Below are 22,917 nucleotides of genomic sequence, written 5' to 3' on the forward strand. Positions count from 1 at the left end.
ACAATCATTTTTTTGGACTGCTGTCAACAATCGACTTTTGAAATATTCGGGGGAAATTGATCCCTCTCCAAGAACCTGCTATGATAAAATTAGAAAGAAGCCATCAGATTTTTTTAAATATTTTTCCTTCAAAATACGCGGAATTTTCGAATTGATGTGCGTATACTTGAACGATTTTTGTTATTGAATTAGACAGCAAACGCAATTTTAAAATTTGGGGAGACTTGATCCACTTTCTATGATATCTACCCAATAAGTAATTGTTCCTGCCAACCCTTCATAAAATCTGTCAAATCTACAAAAAATTAGAAGCCTGAGAACAGATTTATATTTTTTTGATTTTTTTCGCCAAATTTTTGTATGGGCGACTAATGGGGGATCAAGTGTCCCCGTATTGAGGCAATAACTTCAAATCCAAATATCCTAAAACTTTGATGGATTGTTGGCATTTTCATCAGTACAGATCATTAGCATATTTATGGCTTTGTGCTGTGAAAAAAGGGAGCATTTGATCATTGTTATGAAAAGTTGTTCAAACTTTGCGTTGCCAATAAAAAATCTTCAGGAAGGTCAAAATATATAAACCAAGGAATAAGGTCAAACATACATATGGTTGTCAATCCAAAAAATAACTCACCACGTAACATTTTGGTTTTATGCAGGTTTTATAACACTCTTGTAAAGTAAATTATGGTCTTCAAGAGCGTTATAAAACTTTAAATGTTGCTTGGGTAGAGCATCTATACTAAAAATACGCTAGAACAAAACTAATTTAGTTCTCGATAAAACAGGGGGTGATCATGTCTCCCCACCTTCCCCTACATCAGGCCTGGCCAACCTTTTCAAGCCACGGGCCAATTTTCAAATTGGCCACTTGCTGGCGGGCCAGGAAATATTCGGAACATATTTAAAAAAAAAAATCAAAATAACCAAAGTAAAATACATTTTTCAGAATGGCTGATTTTTTAAAGGAATAACTAAACACAATATAATTGCGTTTAAGCAATCTTTTTTGTGTGTGCCTATTTTCTTTTTCTTTTTAAGTAACAGGACATGGAATTGTTGACTTCTTTCCAATACTCGACGCATATTGATTTCACAATCGGTGATCGAATTTAGCAGCAGATAATGAAGATCAACAACTACTTTTTACTGCTTTCATTCTTGATAAGAGCTGTTCACACAGATATGTACTTCTGGAGAGAGAAAATATCTTACAAGAGAACTGTCTTTATGAAATTTAAATTTGAGCTCGTTGTTGCATTCGAGGTCAATTATCTCCATTTGAAACATTCCAGGTGCATTTGCATCAGGAATAGGTATTGAGGAACGATGTTCTCAAATATTAGCGAAGAGGCTTGAAAGTAATGTCGAAAGGCTTCGAGTTTACCAGCATGTTCAACAGATTTGCAGAAACTGTTATCTACCGGATTAGGGTAGATTAGTATTAGTTTTCGACAATCAATTGGGCCAAATTGTTTCAATTTTGTTTCAATAGTTCGTATGTTGCATAAAAAAATTTCAACCTATTGATCCCTAACTTGCAGCTTAATGTTCAAGTCATTGAGATGTTTAGTGACATGTATTATAAAGGCCAAGCCATTCAGGATCATGCAGCTTGGGATTGGTTTAGCTTTGTCTTGTAAAAATAATGTGATTTTCTTCGCTCTTAAGCAAGGTATCATGGTTTAGCCAACGAACTAACACAACAATTCTCCGTATTCTGCTTCCATTTTCGTCCACATAATTCTGAATTAGTGGTGGTTGAGTTTCTTCGCGTAGGTAAAGTTGATTTTCTTAATAACGAGCGACGCTACATCACGATTATTTATCGTTTTTGTCCATAGATCCTTTTTGCAAAAATGATTAACAATTGATAAAAAAAAACAATAAACAAATTGCTTTAGTTTCCAAGTGTCACAACGCCAGTGTTCTTTCCTATCATTGCCGGAGCTCCATCAGTTGATAGGCCTTCAGTCAAAGATGAATTCAAGCTCCTTCATACAGGTCTTAACAGCTTTCCCCAGGTCGATACCGGTAGGAAACGTCATTGGGATCAAGACTGCCAATTCCTTTGTGATAAATATGAAGATGATCATAAATTCCCCTTATTAAGACAGCTATACGTACCTTGTTTTTTACATTAAGTATTTTCATCGATTGCGAGCAGGTACAATCAGAATCAGGTGGCTTTTTCACGCTTTACGACAAACTGTATTGTCGAGAATCATGAATACTATTGATACATATGAGTTGTTGGGCGAAAATTGACTTGATACGCGATTCCTGGTGAAACTTTTGAAATCTGTGCGAGAGGTATCACAAGTTTTGCATTTTCATTGAGCTGTATGTATCACCACTGATGCTTTAGCAAGATTGCGGTTTTGGAAAGATCAGTTTTTTAAATTTATATTTTTTGCTGTATAGTGATGTAAAATATTCAAATTATATCTGTGATAAAAAATCGGATCGATTTTTCTTTTTGGAAATCCGATTAAATGCATATCAATTAATTATCTTAAAGATAACTCGTCTAGCTCAAACCCTTGTAGGGGTATGTGCCGGCCCATCGTCATCATCATCATCATCATCCTGGAAAGGTTTCATCCGTAATTCCAAAATTGTATTAACAGCAAAACTAGCCTGTGCTGCATTGTTCGACTCCGTTCTTGCACAGATTGTATCTTTTAATAAGTAATAACTCACAGTATTTATTAATAAATAATGAGAAGGAGCTTCTCATGCCAGAGAGAAAAGCTTTCGGGCTGGTTATGAAGTATTTTTTCTCACACGCCGCGGGCCATAAAAAAATGGAGCCACGGGCCGCATCCGGCCCGCGGGCCGTACGTTGGGCAGCCCTGCCCTACATGGACAGCAGCAAGCTTCGACTCTCGGTGTGCGGTGTCACAATGGATCTACAGCATCGCACATTGATATTCAATTTAAATCTTAAAATATGGATATTATTTCATACTGTAGTGCATAGATTTAACATTTTGAAGTCAGATTACTAAAATACATGCATCTGTTTAGTATCTAAAGTAAAATAATCGTCATTTATCGGTGCAAATCAACCACAATTCAAAATATTCATTTCAGCCTCTGTATATATTTATTCTTTACGCTCGATTATCAATCGACCATTATTGAGGATCAGGCGGCAAATTTGGTATGGAAGTTTGACAGCATGCTGCGAGATATTCGTGCCTGAAATGCCGAGCGTCTGATCAAAACAAATACGGATCAATGACGAAGCTGCCTACCGAGTATCGATGCAAAACGATAGTAACACTATAGTAAAACGAAGATTTCCGTCCTACCGGTTTAAAAACCATATGTGCATAATATGAACCCCATTATCTTGAAAACTAGATGTTCAAGGTATTCCAAAACGTTCTCGAGTTTGACCCAAGGTATCTACTGGATTAGCCAAGGCTTTTGCAGTGTTCTCATCATTGGAATATAACCAAACCGGTTCAATAAGCATATGCGTATCACGTGAACTCAATTTACTCGTAAACGAGATGTACACATCATAACGTTCTCGAGTACAGCTCAAAGTATCTACCAGTTCAGGACTATCAGGACTATTGCAATGTCATCAACGGTATATGTCCAATCTGGTTCAATAAGCATATGCGCATCATGCAATCCCAATTTTCTGTACAAGATGTTCATGGTACTTCAAAACGCTTTCGAGTTCAAGCCAAGGTATCTCCGGGATCAATCAAGGCTATTGCAACGTCCTCATCATCGGCATATCTATACACAAACTGGTTAAATGGTCTTAAGCTCCTTAACGTTTGAAGAAGCAAATAGCGTCTGTAATACAGACAATCATTCATGAGTTGCTAATAAAAGGACCGTTGATTCAAGCATATATCGCAATGTGGAGTAGAAGCTCCTGAGCGATTCCAAGCAACAGCATCAAAATTTAAGAAAATTTTTAATTCATGATTTTTTATTGAGTTGAAACTTTGCACAGTTTTTCAATTTCATCTAAATCGTCATTTTTCGATATCAAATCTTCATATTGAGTCACGACTAACTTTTCAAAAGGGTGTATGTGAAAATGGTTCAAAAATATTTAAAAAGCTGCACAGCAAAAACGGAATGTTCGATTATTATGATTTTTTCAGCAAAGTTAGACAACTAAATGGTGATTCTTAAGAAAATGTGCACAGTAAAAAAAAATTTTTTTTGCCTTTAAAAATATCATTTTTGTCACAAAAACTCAAATATCTCAAAACCCTATCTTTTTTCGAACGTAATTTTTTAGGAAAACGGTCCATTATATAAGCTATCTACCATAAAAATTTGGTGATGGTAAACTAATAAACAAAAAAGTTATGACATTTCAAACATTTCACAATTTTCACACATAGTAAACTAAAAAAATTTCCGTGTATTTTTTTCAAGAATCGCAGTTTGATGCTGATTTTATTATTAAGGGCCTTGCGTGAGTTAAACAAGTTTTTTGTATGATATTCCATATTTATGTATTCATCGATATTATGTATATTATATGTATAAATATTATATGTATAAATAAATAAAATGAATTAATATTATCCTAAGTATTAAATGAAATGTGGCAGTTACACAATGTTGTTATAGAAACTCTAAGAGTTTTGGGTGTGGATTTTGGAATGGGTTATGATATCATGAAAACAGTTTATTAATACTTATTTTTATTTATTTTTATTCAATTTTTAAAATATCGAACACTTTTGAATTATTATCAGCACAGTTTGAGTATAGTTTTGCTTTAATTTTATTTTCCGACAATGGAATGAAACAGTGAAATTTTTGGGTTCCTTGGATCGTTTTCGCGTTATTAAATTGCTCGCTGAGCTCTGAAGCCTTTATTTCGTACTCTTCAGTAGTAGTAAAACAAAATGATAATTTGGTTAAATCTTTTCTTTTCTACGATTTGCCCAATCAAAAGTTCTTTCGCAGTTTTAATTGGATGCTCACGTTCTTTGGCTAAACTTGCTCTTGTGGCCATGCGCTTTATTGTTCCTCCAATAGCATCACAAGGACCTTTGCCATGTGATGTAGCAAAAATGCCATTCTGCATCAATTCCGTACATTGATTTAAATTGACATAGGCTCGAAAAATTCTTACGATTTTGTACTGCGACGCTGCTCCATCAGACATGAAATATATCTTTTTGACTTCTTTATGCTTATCAACGCGTAAAAAGTTAATCATTTTTTCAATGAACAAGTTTACGGATACTGAATCGTGTCTTAAATCTTCGGAAATTATAATAAAACTTAAGTGTTCAATTTGCGTACTTCCATTAAAATAAATAACGAATGGATGAATTGTAGCTTGTTGTACGTTCCATGATAACTGATCAATATATTTTTCTTCAAACTCAGCGAATAAAGTATTTTCCAATGATGAAGAATCTGGACAATCCGAACAAGATCGTAGATAGCAATTTGATGTTGTATTTTCACACAAAAGACTACCAGTTAACATTTTAATATCCTTTGTTAAATTGATTCTTTTCAAACTATGTAAAATAAGATTAATATTCTCATGGGTTGTGCACACACACACATTATGTGTTCCTGAATTGGAAAGAAGCTTACATTGCCTTGGCCGAAGGCTTGCAAATGAGGAAAAACCTATTTTAATATTATCGTGAATTTCCTTGAAGCGTGTACGCTTCTTTCAAAGTCGTCATCATTAATCGTTTTGGATTGCTTGACGCTTTCCATCTTTTTACTGATACATAATCTTTTTGACCAGGCATAGCTCGACTTACTTCATCATCTTCAAAATATTGAACTACTATTTCTTTTGTCTCATCTGTTAATGCAGTACTAGACCTAGTATTTGAAAGACAGTTATTCTTCAATTGTTTTGCCTCTTTTACTGTATTTCTATTGGTTTTGAACTCATCAATGGCATCCTGAATAGACCACGAACTTGGCAGCATCGACAAAATCAATAATTTTTCTTTCCTTGTCGTGGCTGCATTCGAGAACCTTTCCTTCATATTTATAATTACCTCATCGTAGTCTGTATTTTCCACATCATCAGGTCCTAATTTGAAGAGGTTTCTTCGTACAGCTTCGTTTATTTCACGGTATTTTTCTCCGGGTAATAAACGTAGTCCATCTTACTCCATTTAATCGGAGTCACTTTTATCCCAGCTATGCCCTCGTTAAAGCGTTCGATGTTGACCTTTTGGATACACTCATCTTCCGATTGATTTGTTGAAACAGATTTCGCTGATGGTACGGTGGCAAGGCTCTCAGCACTTAATACTTCTGGTAATTCCTCAGTTGTTGTCGATACATCTGGCAATTCCTCAGTTACTGTCGTTTTCGAACTTCCTGCGCTCTGCTCAACCGATGATATACAGATTGCTCTTTTGTCAACGTTTAGACGGCAGGACGTGCAAATGCGTAAATTTGTATTCAATGTGGACATTGGAGCATAACCAGTCGCTTTCAGTTTATCTATGGTGCTTTCGGTGAGATTTCGTAACTCTTTTGAACACTTTTTTCCATCATGTTGTTCGTAATATTTCAATAAACAAAATCACTTTTAAGTTTTTACTGACTAGTTTGGTGTCATTTGCTTGACTGAAGAAAAAAATTACTATAAGATCTTTAACAACCTTAGTAGTAGTAATTTTTTTGCTTTTTCGTGAGCATTGTCATGGTATGTACCTATCATGCATTTGTTGTTGTTGAAGATACCCGTTTCCTCCCGATCATAAAGTCTATTCTCTAAGAGGTATATTTTTTGCAGGTAAACTATAGACGTACACGTGTATATAAATCTTTGATTTTGCAGCTTTTGTCTTAAAATAACATTTCTGATATGTTTCTATCAACGTTATTATCAACAGGTTTCAACACTATTAAAAGAATTTTTCGCCAGTCACGTGCAATGAAAATTATGACACTATCAATACTTTTGATCACAACACTGGATCGTGTCTAAGTTTCTTATAGATGCTATGAATAATTAAATCAAAATATCATGAAAACAACTTGTTTAAATCACGTCCCTTAACAATAAAACCTGCATCAAACTGCAATTCTCGAAATAACTTACACAGAAAAATTTCTTTTTTTACTACATGAGAAAATTGTGAAATTTGCAATGTCATATCTTTTTTGTTTATTAGTTTACCATCACCAAATTTTTATGGTAGATAGCTAATATAATGGACCGTTTTCCTAAAAAATTACGTTCGAAAAAGATAGGGTTTTGAGATATTTGAGTTTTTGTGACAAAATGATATTTTAAAGGCAAAAATTTTTTTTTTACTGTGCACATTTTCTTAAGAATCACCATTTAGTTGTCTAACTTTGCTGAAAAAATCATAACAATCGAACATTCCGTTTTTGCTGTGCAGCTTTTTAAATATTTTTGAACCATTTTCACATACACCCTTTTGAAAAGTTAGTCGTGACTCAATATGAAGATTTGATATCGAAAAATGACGATTTAGATGAAATTGAAAAACTGTGCAGAGTTTCAAATATTTTCGCTCAGGATCGACTGACATGCCCCCGTGGAATGCCTCTCCTTGGAAAGTTGTTCGAAACGACTATCAGAGTAACCTATAACATGTTCTAGTATGGTTTCCCGGGGCGAATACTTCCGGAGTCGTGTAGTAGATTGAATCGCGAGGGACAAGATTTGCTACCAGCGTGTTCGAATTCGGACGTCAGACATCCAAACCTCAATCGACTCGAATCCAACCAGCACCGGGTCAAGTTCCTCGATCTCTGGTGAGTTCAACGCTCCTAGAGCAGAATCATCCGATACAAGCAGAACAATTTGATGATCACGATCCATTCGAACTCTCGGGCTTCCAAATCGCAGCAAGACAAGCAGTTTCTAAAGACTTGCCGACATTTGCTGTCAACCCTGAGGAATGGCCTATTTTCTTTTCTATGTGCATTAGTATACTGGATTGTGTGTATTCAGTAAGAAAGGAAATCTCGTGCGGTTGCAAAGAAGCTTAGAAAGGAAAGCTTGCAAATCAGGTAAATATAGATTGATGCATCCGGGAAACTGTACGGACAACCAGAGGTCATCGTCAGACCAGAGGTCATCTATTTGGCGAAAGCAGCAAGTACGATAACGTTCCCGATGGAATCTTTGCAGACGAAAACAACTCGGAACGATTTCGTCGTAACAGAAAGGGTAAAGTATATCACTCAATGCACATTCCGATACACAGGCGAAGCACGATGTGAATAACAGATCGTTTTTCAAAGTATCTGAAACTTTTGCAGCACAGCATTTGCAAATATTAGCGTTTTTAAGCTTTCCATACACTCCAAATGGACGGTCATTTGGGCGTTTGGTATTTGTTAAACATGTCTCCGCCAGTATAAAAGATATTCCGTAGAGCGAATCATACGGCATATGTGTACACTTGACGAGTGGTACTGAGTCAGGTGAAAAGAACAGGACACGGGTATTGTTCGTCTATAAGGAACAATTGCAACCAAAACTCGTTTAGGCTGCCAATTTGTGGTAACCTGGGATCTGCAGGTGCTATGGAAATTAAACTTTTGCTCGTTAAATGAACGGCCTATCGATGATATGCATCAAGCGAATAATTATTATAAATTATTATTTTTCCATTGACAGTCTGACCAGATTAGCTAATCCAAGCTGCTGCATCTGTCGGCCAAAGATGAGCGAGCCGAAACACATGCTTTTCAAAAGGCGCTCGTGAGTTGGTAAGGAGCAAAAAAAAATAAGATGGAGTCGGACAGTTCGAATGAAAGTCAGCCGGAGGTTTGTCCGGAATCCCCGGAAAATCACCACAATGGCGCAGTCGGTAGTTCTACACAGCTGTGCAGTGACCATCACGAAAGGAGCGAAAACAAGGCGAGAATCACCATTATTCTAGGGGGGCTGCCTATCCGATTCTGTTTTTTCGCACTTGTATACAAGTTTGATACATTTGTTATGATTCGGAACAGTTTTTGCCTAAGTAAACGCTTTCACCTACAAGATCGGTTGGAAGCGCTTCGATGACTTATTACTCGAGGGTTGGCGACGTCATACAAAGCGGGAGCTACTACGGATTCTGATGACCATATTCCATGCTTTCTACGGTTCACAAAGAACGGAAAGACCGCTAAATCTAGAGTGGCATCTTTAAAACTGGCATCGATCCAGGTGGATGTAGCCAACGGTGCTACCAAATGGGACGGGCTTCCTGATCTTTCTATTGAAAGTAGATGGTTTCGAGATCCAAGATTTTTTATGGAAAGGCGAAGACAAGTGGCCATCGTCTACCAAACGCGGTGAAATAATGAACACCGAGTTGTTGCTGACATGTCTGCTGATCCGTTACACGTCTCCGCAACCGGTCATTTGCCCTCAAAACTTTTATGGACTATTATTTTTTCAAAGCCAAGAATATGGAGAAGTGACTGGAGTATGCTCAAAATGTGTGGCAGAGCTGTAGAAGTTCTAGTAGGGGAACTGTTCCGATTTCCATCTCACTGTACATATATCCATCTCATCGCTAAACAAAGAAATACGGCACCAAATTCGTCGCTTCTTTTTGTCAACATGCGTGCTCACTGCTGAAAAAAATCACAAAAATAATAAACAAACCAAATTCCTTTCCATTGCTTTGTTTTTGATGGGATGGAAATAGGAGCTATGAGTTGAAGTGGCGAACCGTTCCCCTAGAATGTTATTTTCATGCACGAGAGAAAATTTATTTTTTTTTCGGAACCATCATACTGGTCAGGGCATGGCGCAAACCAACTACCGGAATCAAACAAAAAATGCGACCGACTTATAAGCATAGTGGGGGTCATGTTATGGGTTGGGGAGCGATTCCAAGCAACAGCATCAAAATTTAAGAAAATTTTTAATTCATGATTTTCTATTGAGTTGAAACTTTGCACAGTTTTTCAATTTCATCTAAATCGTCATTTTTCGATATCAAATCTTCATATTGAGTCACGACTAACTTTTCAAAAGGGTGTATGTGAAAATGGTTCAAAAATATTTAAAAAGCTGCACAGCAAAAACGGAATGTTCGATTGTTATGATTTTTCAGCAAAGTTAGACAACTAAATGGTGATTCTTAAGAAAATGTGCACAGTAAAAAAAAAATTTTTTGCCTTTAAAAATATCATTTTTGTCACAAAACTCAAATATCTCAAACCCCTATCTTTTACGACCGTAATTTTTTTAGGGTAAACGGTCCATTGTATTAGCTATCTACCATAAAAAATTGGTGATAAGAAAACTGATAAACAAAAAAGTAATATAACATTTCAAATATTTCACAATTTTCACATTTAGTAAACAAAAAAATTTCCGTGTATTTTTTTCAGGAATCGCAGTTTGATGCTGATTTTATTGTTAAGGGCCTTGCGTGAGTTAAACAAGTTGTTTGTATGATATTCCATATTTATGTATTCATCGATATTATGTATATTATATGTATAAATATTATATGTATAAATAAATAAAAATGAATTAATATTATCCTAAGTATTAAATTAAATGTGGCAGTTACACAATGTTGTTATAGAAACTCTAAGAGTTTTGGGTTTGAATTTTGGTATGGGTTATGATATCATGAAAACAGTTTATTAATACTTATTTTTTATTTATTTTTATTCAATTTTTTAAAATATCGAACGCTTTTGAATTATTATCAGCACAGTTTGAGTATAGTTTTGCTTTAATTTTATTTTCCGACAATGGAATGAAACAGTGAAATTTTGGGTTCCTTGGATCATTTTCGCATTATTAAATTGCTCGCTGAGCTCTGAAGCCTTTATTTCGTACTCTTCAGTAGTAGTAAAACAAAATGATAATTTGGTTAAATCTTTTTCTTTTCTACGATTTGCCCAATCAAAAGTTCTTTCGCAGTTTTAATTGGATGCTCACGTTCTTTGGCTAAACTTGCTCTTGTGGCCATGCGCTTTATTGTTCCTCCAATAGCATCACAAGGACCTTTGCCATGTGATGTAGCAAAAAATGCCATTCTGCATCAATTCCGTACATTGATTTAAATTGACATAGGCTCCAAAAATTCTTACGATGTTTGTACTGCCACGCAGCTCCATCAGACATGATATATATCTTTTGACTTCTTTATGCTTATCAACGCGTAAAAGTTAATCATTTTTTCAATGAACAAGTTTACGGATACTGAATCGTGTCTTAAATCTTCGGAAATTATAATAAAACTTAAGTGTTCAATTTGCGTACTTCCATTAAAATAAATAACGAATGGATGAATTGTAGCTTGTTGTACGTTCCAGTGATGGGACTGCACTTCATCTTGCAATACAAAGCTGTAATTTTCAGAAAAATCACAAATGACTAAAAATTCACCATTTTGTACACAGAAAAAAAAATATGAAAAATAAACAGCGCGTAAAACTTGACTCGCGGGAATTTACGCTATTCTACGCTGAAATGGTCCTCTTCCAAACAAGATTGCTTACAACTTGTATGCAATATTGACGAATCACGTCAAATATTGTATACATTTAGGCTATATTTTGTGTGGGTTTACGCTAATAATGGCGTTCCATTTATGTGCATGATATTTAGCGTAAATTTCAGTGGATTTTTCTATCTGTGTAATGTATTTTTCGTATTTTTTAAAAAGCTGGATTGTTCTGTTTTAATGAAATCGTGAGGGATTAAACTTTCTAATTTCAAGCAAAAATATGACACAAACTCATCTACAGGTTTTACAATAGTTTCTATGTCACACCTATCCGTGGTCACCCATTGCTCAAATGATAACTGATCAATATATTTTTCTTCAAATTCAGCGAATAAAGTATTTTCCAATGATGAAGAATCTGGACAATCCGAACAAGATCGTAGATAGCAATTTGATGTTGTATTTTCACAAGACTACCAGTTAACATTTTAATATCCTTTGTTAAATTGATTCTTTTCAAACTATGTAAAATAAGATTAATATTCTCATGGGTTGTGCACACACATTATGTGTTCCTGAATTGGAAAGAAGCTTACATTGCCTTGGCCGAAGGCTTGCAAATGAGGAAAACCTATTTTAATATTATCGTGAATTTCCTTGAAGCGTGTGTACGCTTCTTTCAAAGTCGTCATCATTAATCGTTTTTGGATTGCTTGACGCTTTCCATCTTTTTTACTGATCCCTAATCTTTATGACCAGGCTTAGCTCGACTTCCTTCATCATCTTCAACATATTGCCTACTATTTCTTTTGTCTCATCTGTTAATGCAGTACTAGACCTAGTATTTTTGGTTGAAAGACAGTTAGTCTTCAATTGTTTTGCCTCTTTTACTGTATGTCTATTGGTGTTGCACTCATCAATGGCATCCTGAAGAGACCACGAACTTGGCAGCATCGACAAAATCAATAATTTTCTTTCCTTGTCGTGGCTGCATTCGAGAACCTTTCCTTCATATTTATAATTACCTCATCGTAGTCTGTATTTTCCACATCATCAGGTCCTAATTTGAAGAGGTTTCTTCGTACAGCTTCGTTTATTTCACGGTATTTTTCTCCGGGTAATAAACGTAGTCCATCTTACTCCATTTAATCGGAGTCACTTTTATCCCAGCTATGCCCTCGTTAAAGCGTTCGATGTTGACCTTTTGGATACACTCATCTTCCGATTGATTTGTTGAAACAGATTTCGCTGATGGTACGGTGGCAAGGCTCTCAGCACTTAATACTTCTGGTAATTCCTCAGTTGTTGTCGATACATCTGGCAATTCCTCAGTTGCTGTCGTTTTCGAACTTCCTGCGCTCTGCTCAACCGATGATATACAGATTGCTCTTTTGTCAACGTTTAGACGGCAGGACGTGCAAATGCGTAAATTTGTATTCAATGTGGACATTGGAGCATAACCAGTCGCTTTCAGTTTATCTATGGTGCTTTCGGTGAGATTGCGTAACTCTTTTGAACACTTTTTTCCATCAAACGGCCTACAACAGTTGAGAAAGCGGCTACTCATGTTGTTCGTAATATTTCAATAAACAAAATCACTTTGAAATTTTTACTGACTAGTTTGGTGTCATTTGCTTGACTGAAGAAAAAAATTACTATAAGATCTTTAACAACCTTAGTAGTAGTAATTTTTTTGCTTTTTCGTGAGCATTGTCATGGTATGTACCTATCATGCATTTGTTGTTGTTGAAGATACCCGTTTCCTCCCGATCATAAAGTCTATTCTCTAAGAGGTATATTTTTGCAGGTAAACTATAGACGTACACGTGTATATAAATCTTTGATTTTGCAGCTTTTGTCTTAAAAATAACATTTCTGATATGTTTCTATCAACGTTATTATCAACAGGTTTCAACACTATTAAAAAGAATTTTTCGCCAGTCACGTGCAATGAAAATTATGACACTATCAATACTTTTGATCACAACACTGGATCGTGTCTAAGTTTCTTATAGATGCTATGAATAATTAAATCAAAATATCATGAAAACAACTTGTTTTAAATCACGTCCCTTAACAATAAAATCTGCATCAAACTGCAATTCTCGAAACAACTTACACAGAAAAAAATTTTTTTACTAAATGTGAAAATTGTGAAATGTTTGAAATGTCATAACTTTTTGTTTATTAGTTTACCATCACCAAATTTTTATGGTAGATAGCTAATATAATGGACCGTTTTCCTAAAAAATTACGTTCGAAAAAAGATAGGGTTTTGAGATATTTGAGTTTTGTGACAAAATGATATTCTTAAAGGCAAAAAAAATTTTTTTACTGTGCACATTTTCTTAAGAATCACCATTTAGTTGTCTAACTTTGCTGAAAAAATCATAACAATCGAACATTCCGTTTTTGCTGTGCAGCTTTTTAAATATTTTTGAACCATTTTCACATACACCCTTTTGAAAAGTTAGTCGTGACTCAATATGAAGATTTGATATCGAAAAATGACGATTTAGATGAAATTGAAAAACTGTGCAGAGTTTCAAATATTTTCGAAATGGTCGCTCAGGATCGACTGACATGCCCCCGTGGAATGCCTCGGGGTGTTTTTAGTGCAAACAGCAACATTAGCATTAGCATTGCTACGGTGTAATTCGTAGTTTTTCGTTGTTTCTCGTTGTTTTTAGTGCAAACAGCAACAAAACAAAAACCAAAAGTTCATCAAATAGTACTATGGATCGTTTCATTCATTTGGACAATTTGAAGGATAACAGCAAGCGACGTTTAATTGTGTCGTTGATTCAATTTTTAATTTGTCCGGAAGCAACGGTTCAAAACTTTCTTCCAATCTCGTCAAAGAACGATTACTGTGCAATGTCAAATCAACGCTCCAGCATACTCCTCAATCTTCAAACTTTAACACCACTGAAAATCTTTGGAATCCTTGAACAGAATGTTCGAGGTCACACGCACTGGCGGGGGCACCAAATCAAATATTTCCTACAACATTTAATTGTGAACGCCAAAATTGTTCTGAAAAAAAACTGATTTTCCGCCAATTTTTATAATCACTGGCGGAGTTAAGCTGGGGCACGATGGGGCACGTGACCCACCAAATTAAATATTTTCTCTAAAATTAAATACACCAAAATTGGTTTACAAAAATTGGTTCTCCGCCAATTTTTATAATCAATGGCGGAGTTAAGCTGGGACACGATGGGGTACGTGAACCACCAAATCGAATATTTCTCTTAAAATTTAATCATATAGGGGAACAGACGGTTTTGGCAGATTTTGTTCTATTATTGGCAGGGGGGTTTTTGTCGACCGAATTTTATGAAATTTGGCCACAATATTCTTTGATATGCAAAGAATGTTTGGGCCAAATTTGAGCATAATCAGTCATAAAAAACCCCCTGCCAATAATAGAACAAAACCTGCCAAAGCCGTCATTACCCCTATTGAAAATTATTCTAAAAAACTGATTTTCCTAGAATTTAGAGTTATTTTTGGATTTTTTTTCAGTTGGAAGATTTTTTCCGGAAATTTATAAAAGAATGAAATAGAAAATTCTAAAATAATTTTCGGATGAGTTTTTGAAGAAACTATCAAAGGAATTTCCATATGAAATTTCCGAAGGAACTCTTGAAGTAATTTTTGAATGATTCCCAACAGAATTTCTGTATGAATTTCTGAAGAGATTTCCGAAAGAATTTATAAAGGAATATCTGGAGGTCTCAAGGAATTTCCAAATAAATTACTGGAGGAATGTTCGAAGAAAATCTTGAATGAATTTTTGAAAAAAAAATCTTGGTTGTAATTCAGTGTTGTAAAATGTCATTTGCATTCGTTTGTATAATTTTCCCAGAACTTGTTTCAGAAGGTAGCTATCAATTCATGTTGTATGACGAACTTATAGCGGTTAAATGGGCCTACAACTTTGTTTAACGAGACTTTGCTGTAAATATGTAATCTGGGGCGTGGGAGGCAAAATGTCATTCAAATGACATTATGTCAAATGACACGTGACATTTTGAAGAGTTTTCACTCTCCAGCCTTTGATGTTATACTTAGAGCAATGTACCCTTGGACAAAAATATAACCCTACTCAAGCGTTATGAGTACATTCAAAATTATGGAAGAAATTTTGCTTCTAAAGAAAGTTAAGAGCAAATTAGTCAAATGACATGCAGATGACATTTTACAAGCCTGGTTGTAATTCTGAAGGAATTCCCAAGAGAAATTGCAAGTGAATTCCAAGATTTTTTCTTAAATTTTCTGAAATAATTAAGTAGAACGAAATTTACAAAGTATTCTCTAGACCAGCGGTTCTCAACCTGGGGTACATGTACCCCCGGGGGTACCTTCGCTGACCCCAGGGGGTACCTCGGACGAAAATGCGTAATGGCGGACATATTACAGTTCCAATAAAAAACTATAGGTAAAGTTTTAATAATTGTATAAAATTACATTCCAAGACTTTGTACTGTACATAATATGCATAGCAATTAGTAAATCAAAACATATCGAATCATGTCCACCACAGCCAACACAGTGTATAAAGGCCTGCGGAACAGAAGATCAAAAAAAAATCTTCAAAAACAATCTCTTTAATCGAAACAAAATTATGAAATATGTTAAGAGTATACTTCTTAACTAAAATATTAAATTTGAAGGTTCAGAAGCCTTGGCATAAAGGCTTTTTCTAAAAAAAAAACTCTTGGAAGCCAAAATAATTAAAATAACAAATTTAAAGGTTAGGATAAAGGAGTTTTCCAAAAAAATCTGTTGGAATCCTCTTCGACGCGGTTTAACAGTCTCCTTCTAAGACCCCTTCAAGAGACTTGGAAACCTCCTATTAAGGGGCTCAGAATTCTTCTTTCAGCCAGCCCCCTTTCAAGTGGTTCGTAAGCCTCTTTTCGAAAGGGTCTGAAGCAATCTTTCAGGAGACTCGAAAGCCCCCTTTTCAAGAGAGTTGGAAGCCTCTTATCAAAGACTCGGAAGCCCCCTTTCAAGAGGCTCAGAAGCCTACCTTCGAGAGACTCGGAAGCCTCCTTTTCAAGTGGCTCGGAAACTTCCTTTAAAGGGGGTCCGAATTCTACCTTCCAGAAGCATGAAATTCTATTTTTAAAAGGATAAGCAACGTCATTTCAAGTGGTTCGGAAGCCTATTTTCAAATAGGTCGGAGAACCAGTTGCAGGAGGTTCGGAAGCACCCTTTTCAAGAGGCTCAGACGCCCACTTTCAAAAGACTCCGAAACCTTCTTGTTGGTTGGTCGGTTGGTCGGAAGCACTGGGTTCCCCAGTCAACACAAGATTATATATGATGCCGCAAAAGATGCTAAAGTGGAGGCGATATAGATACTTCCCTTCCCTAACATGTACCTATATCGCCTCCACTTTAGCATCTTACGTTGCATGATACATGTTTAGTGTAGACTGGGAATTCTTCTTTCAGTCAGCCTCCTTTGAAGTGGTTCGGAAGCCTCTTTTTGGAAGCCCCCTTTCAAAACAGATAAGAAGCCCTCATTCAAGAGGCTCAGCTACACCTTTTTTAAAAAGGTCACAAGCCATCTTTGAAGCCCTCTTTCCCCGAAAGCCCCCGGAAGCCCACTTTCAAGTGGCTCGGAAACCCAAACGAGAGGATCGGAATTCTTCGTTCAAGAAGCTTGGAAGTCTATTTACGAAAGGCACAGCAAAGCCACTTTAAAATGGTTAATGCCTCCTTTCAAGAGGTTTCAGCCAGCCCCCTTTCAAGTGGTTCGGAAGCCTCTTTTTAAAAGGGTTGGAAGCCTCATTTCAAAAGGCTCAGAAGCTCTCTTTCAAGAGGCTCGGAAGTCCCCTTTCAAGTGGATCGAAAACTTCCTCGGGCTCGGAATTCTTCCTTCGACCAGCTTCAAAAGGCTCAGAAATGTCATTTCAAGTTGACCAAAGCCTCATTAACAGAGACTGGAAAGATTTTTTCCATGAGGCTTGGAAGCCCCCTTTTAAGAGGCTCAGAATTCTCCGTTCGAGGGGCTCGGAATCCTTTTAGCCAACCATCACGAGTGGCTTGGAAGCTTCTTTTCAAAAGGGTCGGAAGCCCAGTTCCAAGAGGCTCGGAAGCCAGCTTTCCAGTGGCTCGGAATTTTCCTTTCGTGTGACTGGGAAATCTTCTTTCAAGAAGTCTACTTTCAAACGGCTCAGCAACGTCATTTCAAGATCCTCAAAGCCTCCTTTCAAGAGGCTCGAAAGTCCCCTTTCATGTGGCCCTGAAGCCTCCTTTTGAGAGCCTCGGAAACTCCCTTTTGAGGGGCTCGGAATTATTCTTTCAAGAGACTTGGAAGCCTGCTTTCAAAAGATTCAGAAACGTCATTTCAAGATGCTCAAAAGTCTTTTTTCAATATGTTCGAAGGCACTCTTTCAAGATAATCTTATGAGTTACGCTTATTAAAATATGGGGAACCTCATTGTATACAAAAACACTAAAGGTTGAGAACCGCTGCTCTAGACGAATGTGAGAAGGAATTCCTGGCGTAATTTACTAAATTATTCCTGAAGTGAATTCCGGGAGGAGTTCTCAAAAAACTTCTGAAGGATTTCCTAAAACATATTTCGTAGAAATTATGAAATCAACTTTTGAATAAATTCTTAAAGGAATTTCCAAATTCCAGTGGATTTCAAAGCAATTTCTAAAGTAATTTCCAAAGAAATTTGTAAAAGAATTTCTAAAGAAATTCCTAAAAGATTTTCTGAAAAAAATCCTAAAAGAATTTCTAAAGAAATTCCTAAAAGAAATTTCCGAAGAAACTTAGAATTTCTTCTTTGAATTTTCAAGCTTTCGTGACGAATTTCCAAAGGAATTTCTGAGCTCTGACGCCGGTTTTATAAATGGTTTTATATTCGAGGCATCACTGTACGGACAATTTTTTGTGACAGTTCATATACAAGCATCATTTAGGATCTAGTTCATTTATTTACATGTTATTATTTTTACAGGTAGGAATTCACAACATACAAGAATTGAGTGCTATTTTTTCACAATTTGGGATGCCTGTTAGACTGAAGGCAAATAACAGGCCACAATTTAGTAAATTGCGAAGAACTTTACTCAATTAATTTTGCGTAGAAATATATTAGCCTCTACAAAATGGAAAAGATTGGAAAATTGAGCTTACAAATAGATACTCGATGACTTGATGACAGGGGTGACATAAGCAATCTAAAGCATAAGACACAAAATATTTCAGGTCACTTTTGTCCATGAATTTCGTGAGGGATGATTGAAGTATTCAAACAAAAATCAATGAACTGATAATGCAGTAGTTGTGTACAGATAGGCCGCTCTGTCTGCTGATAAGTGTGACCAATATTCTAGTGGAGAGGATAATGAACTCTCTGTTCCACGAGCTACACAACGGAAGAAACGCTCCTAACAGGTACATTATAGTTATAGTGAGATGGAAAGAGAAACAGTTCCCTTATTTGAACTCCGGTCTAATGTTTGCTACACAACGTAAAACAAATTATAATTTCAATCTGATGTGAACATCAGCATTGACCTTAAGTTGGCATAAAATAAAATTAAAACCCTTGAAATGAAATCATATGTTCACTCCTTCATCGGTTGTATGTTACCTCATGCATGTATGGTACTGCAACTGGTCTTCATCTCATAGCTCCTATACTCAACCAAGCAAAAACAAAGCAAAGAAAAGAAACTTGATTTGATTTTCATTTTTGTGATTCTTTTAGTAGTGAGTACGCATGTTAGCATATGTTAGCATATGACGATATGTATTTTTTTAAATAGGATGAACATAAGTTCAGTAAGATGGAAATGTGAACAGTTCCACTGCATAATTCTATGTACCATACATGAGGGTAGAGGCATAGAGGTGTGAGTGATATTTTGGTAAAATTTGATATATCTTTGCTTTGCGAGCTTAAATATAATGATGGAACATTATTATTTTTTTTAACATGCCATATAATTTGTATGGAGCGACAACACATTTAAATCTTTGCAGATTGTTTCCATAAAGCAAGGTAATTGTCAATTACTTCCTTTTGGTTCTACCCCCTCATGTAATAAACTAACTAGAGATCAACTTTCAATAAAATCAAATATTGACATAAAAAGAGATTCGTCAATTTTTAAATTACATCTATCCGCAAAATAATCTAAACAAGGCAGGATTTACCAGACTTTTGTCTAGTAAGGTCATGATCACCGGAAAGTTATTCCATTTATTTCTGCAATGCAGCAGCGTACACAAATTCGATAATGATGGCCACTAATGACGGTTCAAAGATCGATGGCCAGAAAGTAGCAGCGCACCATATGAACGCTGTTCAGCTGTGCTGGCATTTCTTTACAGCCCCTGATGCAGTCCATTTGAACTCCACGCGCAAATAGATGTGCACCGTGCGCAGATCGTACGAACGCTCATAAAACCAGGAACTGCACATTTTTTCACACTAATAAAAGTCCACCACATCTCGGGCAGATCTTCAACCTGGTTAAACTATACCGGCAAAACTGAAACGGTGCACATTTTCGTGAGGGAAAAAAAACAACACTTCCATCATTGTAAAAAACAAACGAATTCACAACACCATAGTTAAACAAGATCGGAATCACTTCCATAAACACACCATGCCAAATCCAAAACCCGCCGGGTGAAGAAAATCTCAACTCAGCGAAAAGAAAAATAAAACATTGAAAACCAGGGCTAGTTTCGAATCCAGTTTCACGTCACGTTCGAATGTTACAGAAGAAAAAGTGCGTATTTCTAGCGCAATTACCAGTAAAAATTTCCATAAACATGACTACTGCTTCGGGTTTTCGTATCATACCTTCCATATTCGTCCTATCGTACACAGTTGGGGGTGAAAACCAAATAGACATGTTTCTTATTTTTTTAATTCAATTATCAATGTTCATGCAAGTTAAATTTCAGAGCATTATTCAAATTAAAGAATATTGAAGCTAATTATCCCAAATCCCGAATATCGTTGGCAAACCTGCAACCTCTCTTGAATTTTTGAAAGGACTTCGTGGTTTCGTTCTTGATAAAACTTGGGTTATTCTTTCAACGCGTTTTCTTCAGATTAGAAATCATTTTGTTTGCTTACGTGGCTGATTGGAGACCCTGTTCTATAACTATCACAAATTCGTGAAACTGAAAAAATATAATGAAAGTGAAACTACTATATGTAGGTCCAGCGCTATTCAACAACCGTCGTCGCTATTCAACACATCGTCCTCTTACATATATGCAGTAACTGTCACTGTTATTGACGTTGAAACCGAACCCGAGCAACAAACAGTTTTATGTTCTTCCAGGCACTACATGTCCACCGTTCATTGATCGTCATTCAATTTTATTCTTCTGACTATTACACAACAGTTTTCCACTAAAAAAGAACTTCCAATGTCTGTCTATCACACAAATATAAATAATGTAAATAGACTATTCAGGATCTAAAATATGTATCATAACTCGCATCACATTTCAGTCTTCTCATTACTGGAAATCACCAATCATTGTGCACTTCAAACTTTTTCGCCATTGGTCCATCCCATCCCTGCAACAAAAAAAAAGATGCTGCAAGATCTTTCTCATTACCGTGTGTAAATGCGCGCACGGTCCGTCCCTCAGGAGAAAATCCAAAACAAGCAACCAACCGAAAAACTTCTTAACGTTATAGAAGACCCGCGCGAACTGGACTGGCAAGTTTGCCACTGCGGACAAGACTGGCGTCGAACGACGGACCGTTGCGCGTGTTGCTTTCGTAAGCACGGACGACGACGACGACGATTATACCTTTAACGAAAAGCGAGACGGTTTGCACTCGCGGCGGAGGGACCAGAGACCGATCGGGGATCAACCTGAGTCATCCGCAGCACTTCTATGCACATTGTCTACCGGTGTCTAGCAAGCAAGCACCCAACTGAGCACCGAACGGCGTACCGACGCAACGGGCCGACCAACCGGTGTGAGATTTGGAGTAACCGCGAACTGAGACTGAGAGTGAGTTTATGTTTATGCTGCCGACATGCGCTTGCTTGGTTCGAAGTTTGAATGAACATTTTTATCTCACTAATGTTGGGAAGAGCGAGGTCACGAGTGCAGACATGTTTCTCAAGAAGACAGTTGAAACCCACTCACCTGTGAGGTAAGTCAAATTTCAAAATAATGAAATAGATTATGTACCTACATCCAAAATTTAAATTCAAATCCATTGGAGTCCTGTTACTGGTCTCCCATAAGCCGATGGTTCAGTCCGGAGTAATAGGAATTCCGACAAAACTTTATAAATCTTTACTAACTTACGAGAAACGCATTGGAGTTTCAGGATTTTTGAGGATCTTCCTGAGAAACATGACAGGCATCCGAGAGTTCTTAGTCAACACAATAAAAACAATACCAAATTAATCAAAAGACGCCTAATTTGAAGACATTTAATTCTGAGAAGGCAATTGAAGACTTGTCAACATATTTGAAGGTAAGGGAAATATGGTCAATATGCACCCCCTGGGCAACATGTATTTTCGAAGTGTCTGTCAGTAATCTAACATATCAGTCATTAAATGGTCCAAAAATTTTCATGTAAAACCAACAATATTACAACAAAACAATTTTATTCCAAAATTGAGAATTTTCATCCAAAATAAACGATGCTGAGCAATATGCGTCACCCAAAATGATACTTTGATATTCCAATATTTTTAACAAAAATTGTCATACTTTTGACTCATATACTTGAGCACAAGATTAGTGTCATCCCCAGTGACTGCAGGAGAAAGTTTTTTTTGTAATCCAAAGAAAAAGCATTGAGGACGTAAAGGTGGAAATTGCGTCGGAAAGAGTCAAAATAACATTTTATTTTTTTATTTTCAATATTTTTTGACTAAGTTTTTTCGTTTGGCGTACAACTGTTTTTGGCTTCAGCCGCTTACGATTTTGAAAAAAATAATAATTCGGTTATCAACCAAGAAAAGGTTGTGACGCATTTTACCCAACCGGAGCATTTAATACATATACGTGATCGTGATCAGCCAGCTAATAGAAACTTTAGTTTTAATGATAACTAGGATATTTTTAAACTACTAAAAGTGCAATAATGATGGCCTTGTGGTTCTATTTCTGGATTAATTGTCACAATTTCATATATCAAAATTCTGCGACATTCAGAGGAACAGTGACCATTTCCATCTCACCGAACATTTATTCATCTTATCACGAAAGAAAAAAAACGGCGTCAATATCGTCACTTTTTTGCTAACATGTGTGCTCACTGCAGAAAAATTTAAAAAAATAAGAAGCAGATAAAATTTATTTTCATTCCTTCGTTAGCTGAGGGATGAAGTGCAGTGGAACAGTAACCCATATGCAAATTGTATGGTCGGGGTAGGGTCGGCCAATCAGCACTTGGCGACAATGAAAAATAACTCAATTTTACGAACAAAATAACATGTAACGGTAGAACCAATTGCCAATGAT

The 22,917-nt window shown here is 36.3% G+C and overlaps 1 protein-coding gene across 2 annotated transcripts in view; it reads right to left on the bottom strand.

The window, feature by feature from the left end:
• The window catches only part of LOC134226119 (unconventional myosin IC), a 146,748-nt gene extending 125,574 nt beyond the window's left edge, over window positions 1-21,174 (bottom strand). The window contains exon 1 of one of the 2 annotated variants that reach the window (XM_062706688.1): window positions 21,040-21,174. The gene's annotated coding sequence lies outside the window, so the exon portion shown is untranslated. The remainder of the gene's footprint in view (window positions 1-21,039) is intronic. The other variant, XM_062706689.1, reaches the window with a different exon arrangement.
• Between the last annotated feature and the right edge of the window lie 1,743 nt (window positions 21,175-22,917).

This window comes from Armigeres subalbatus, chromosome 3 (assembly GCF_024139115.2).
Source record: "Armigeres subalbatus isolate Guangzhou_Male chromosome 3, GZ_Asu_2, whole genome shotgun sequence".
NCBI lineage: Eukaryota > Metazoa > Arthropoda > Insecta > Diptera > Culicidae > Armigeres > Armigeres subalbatus.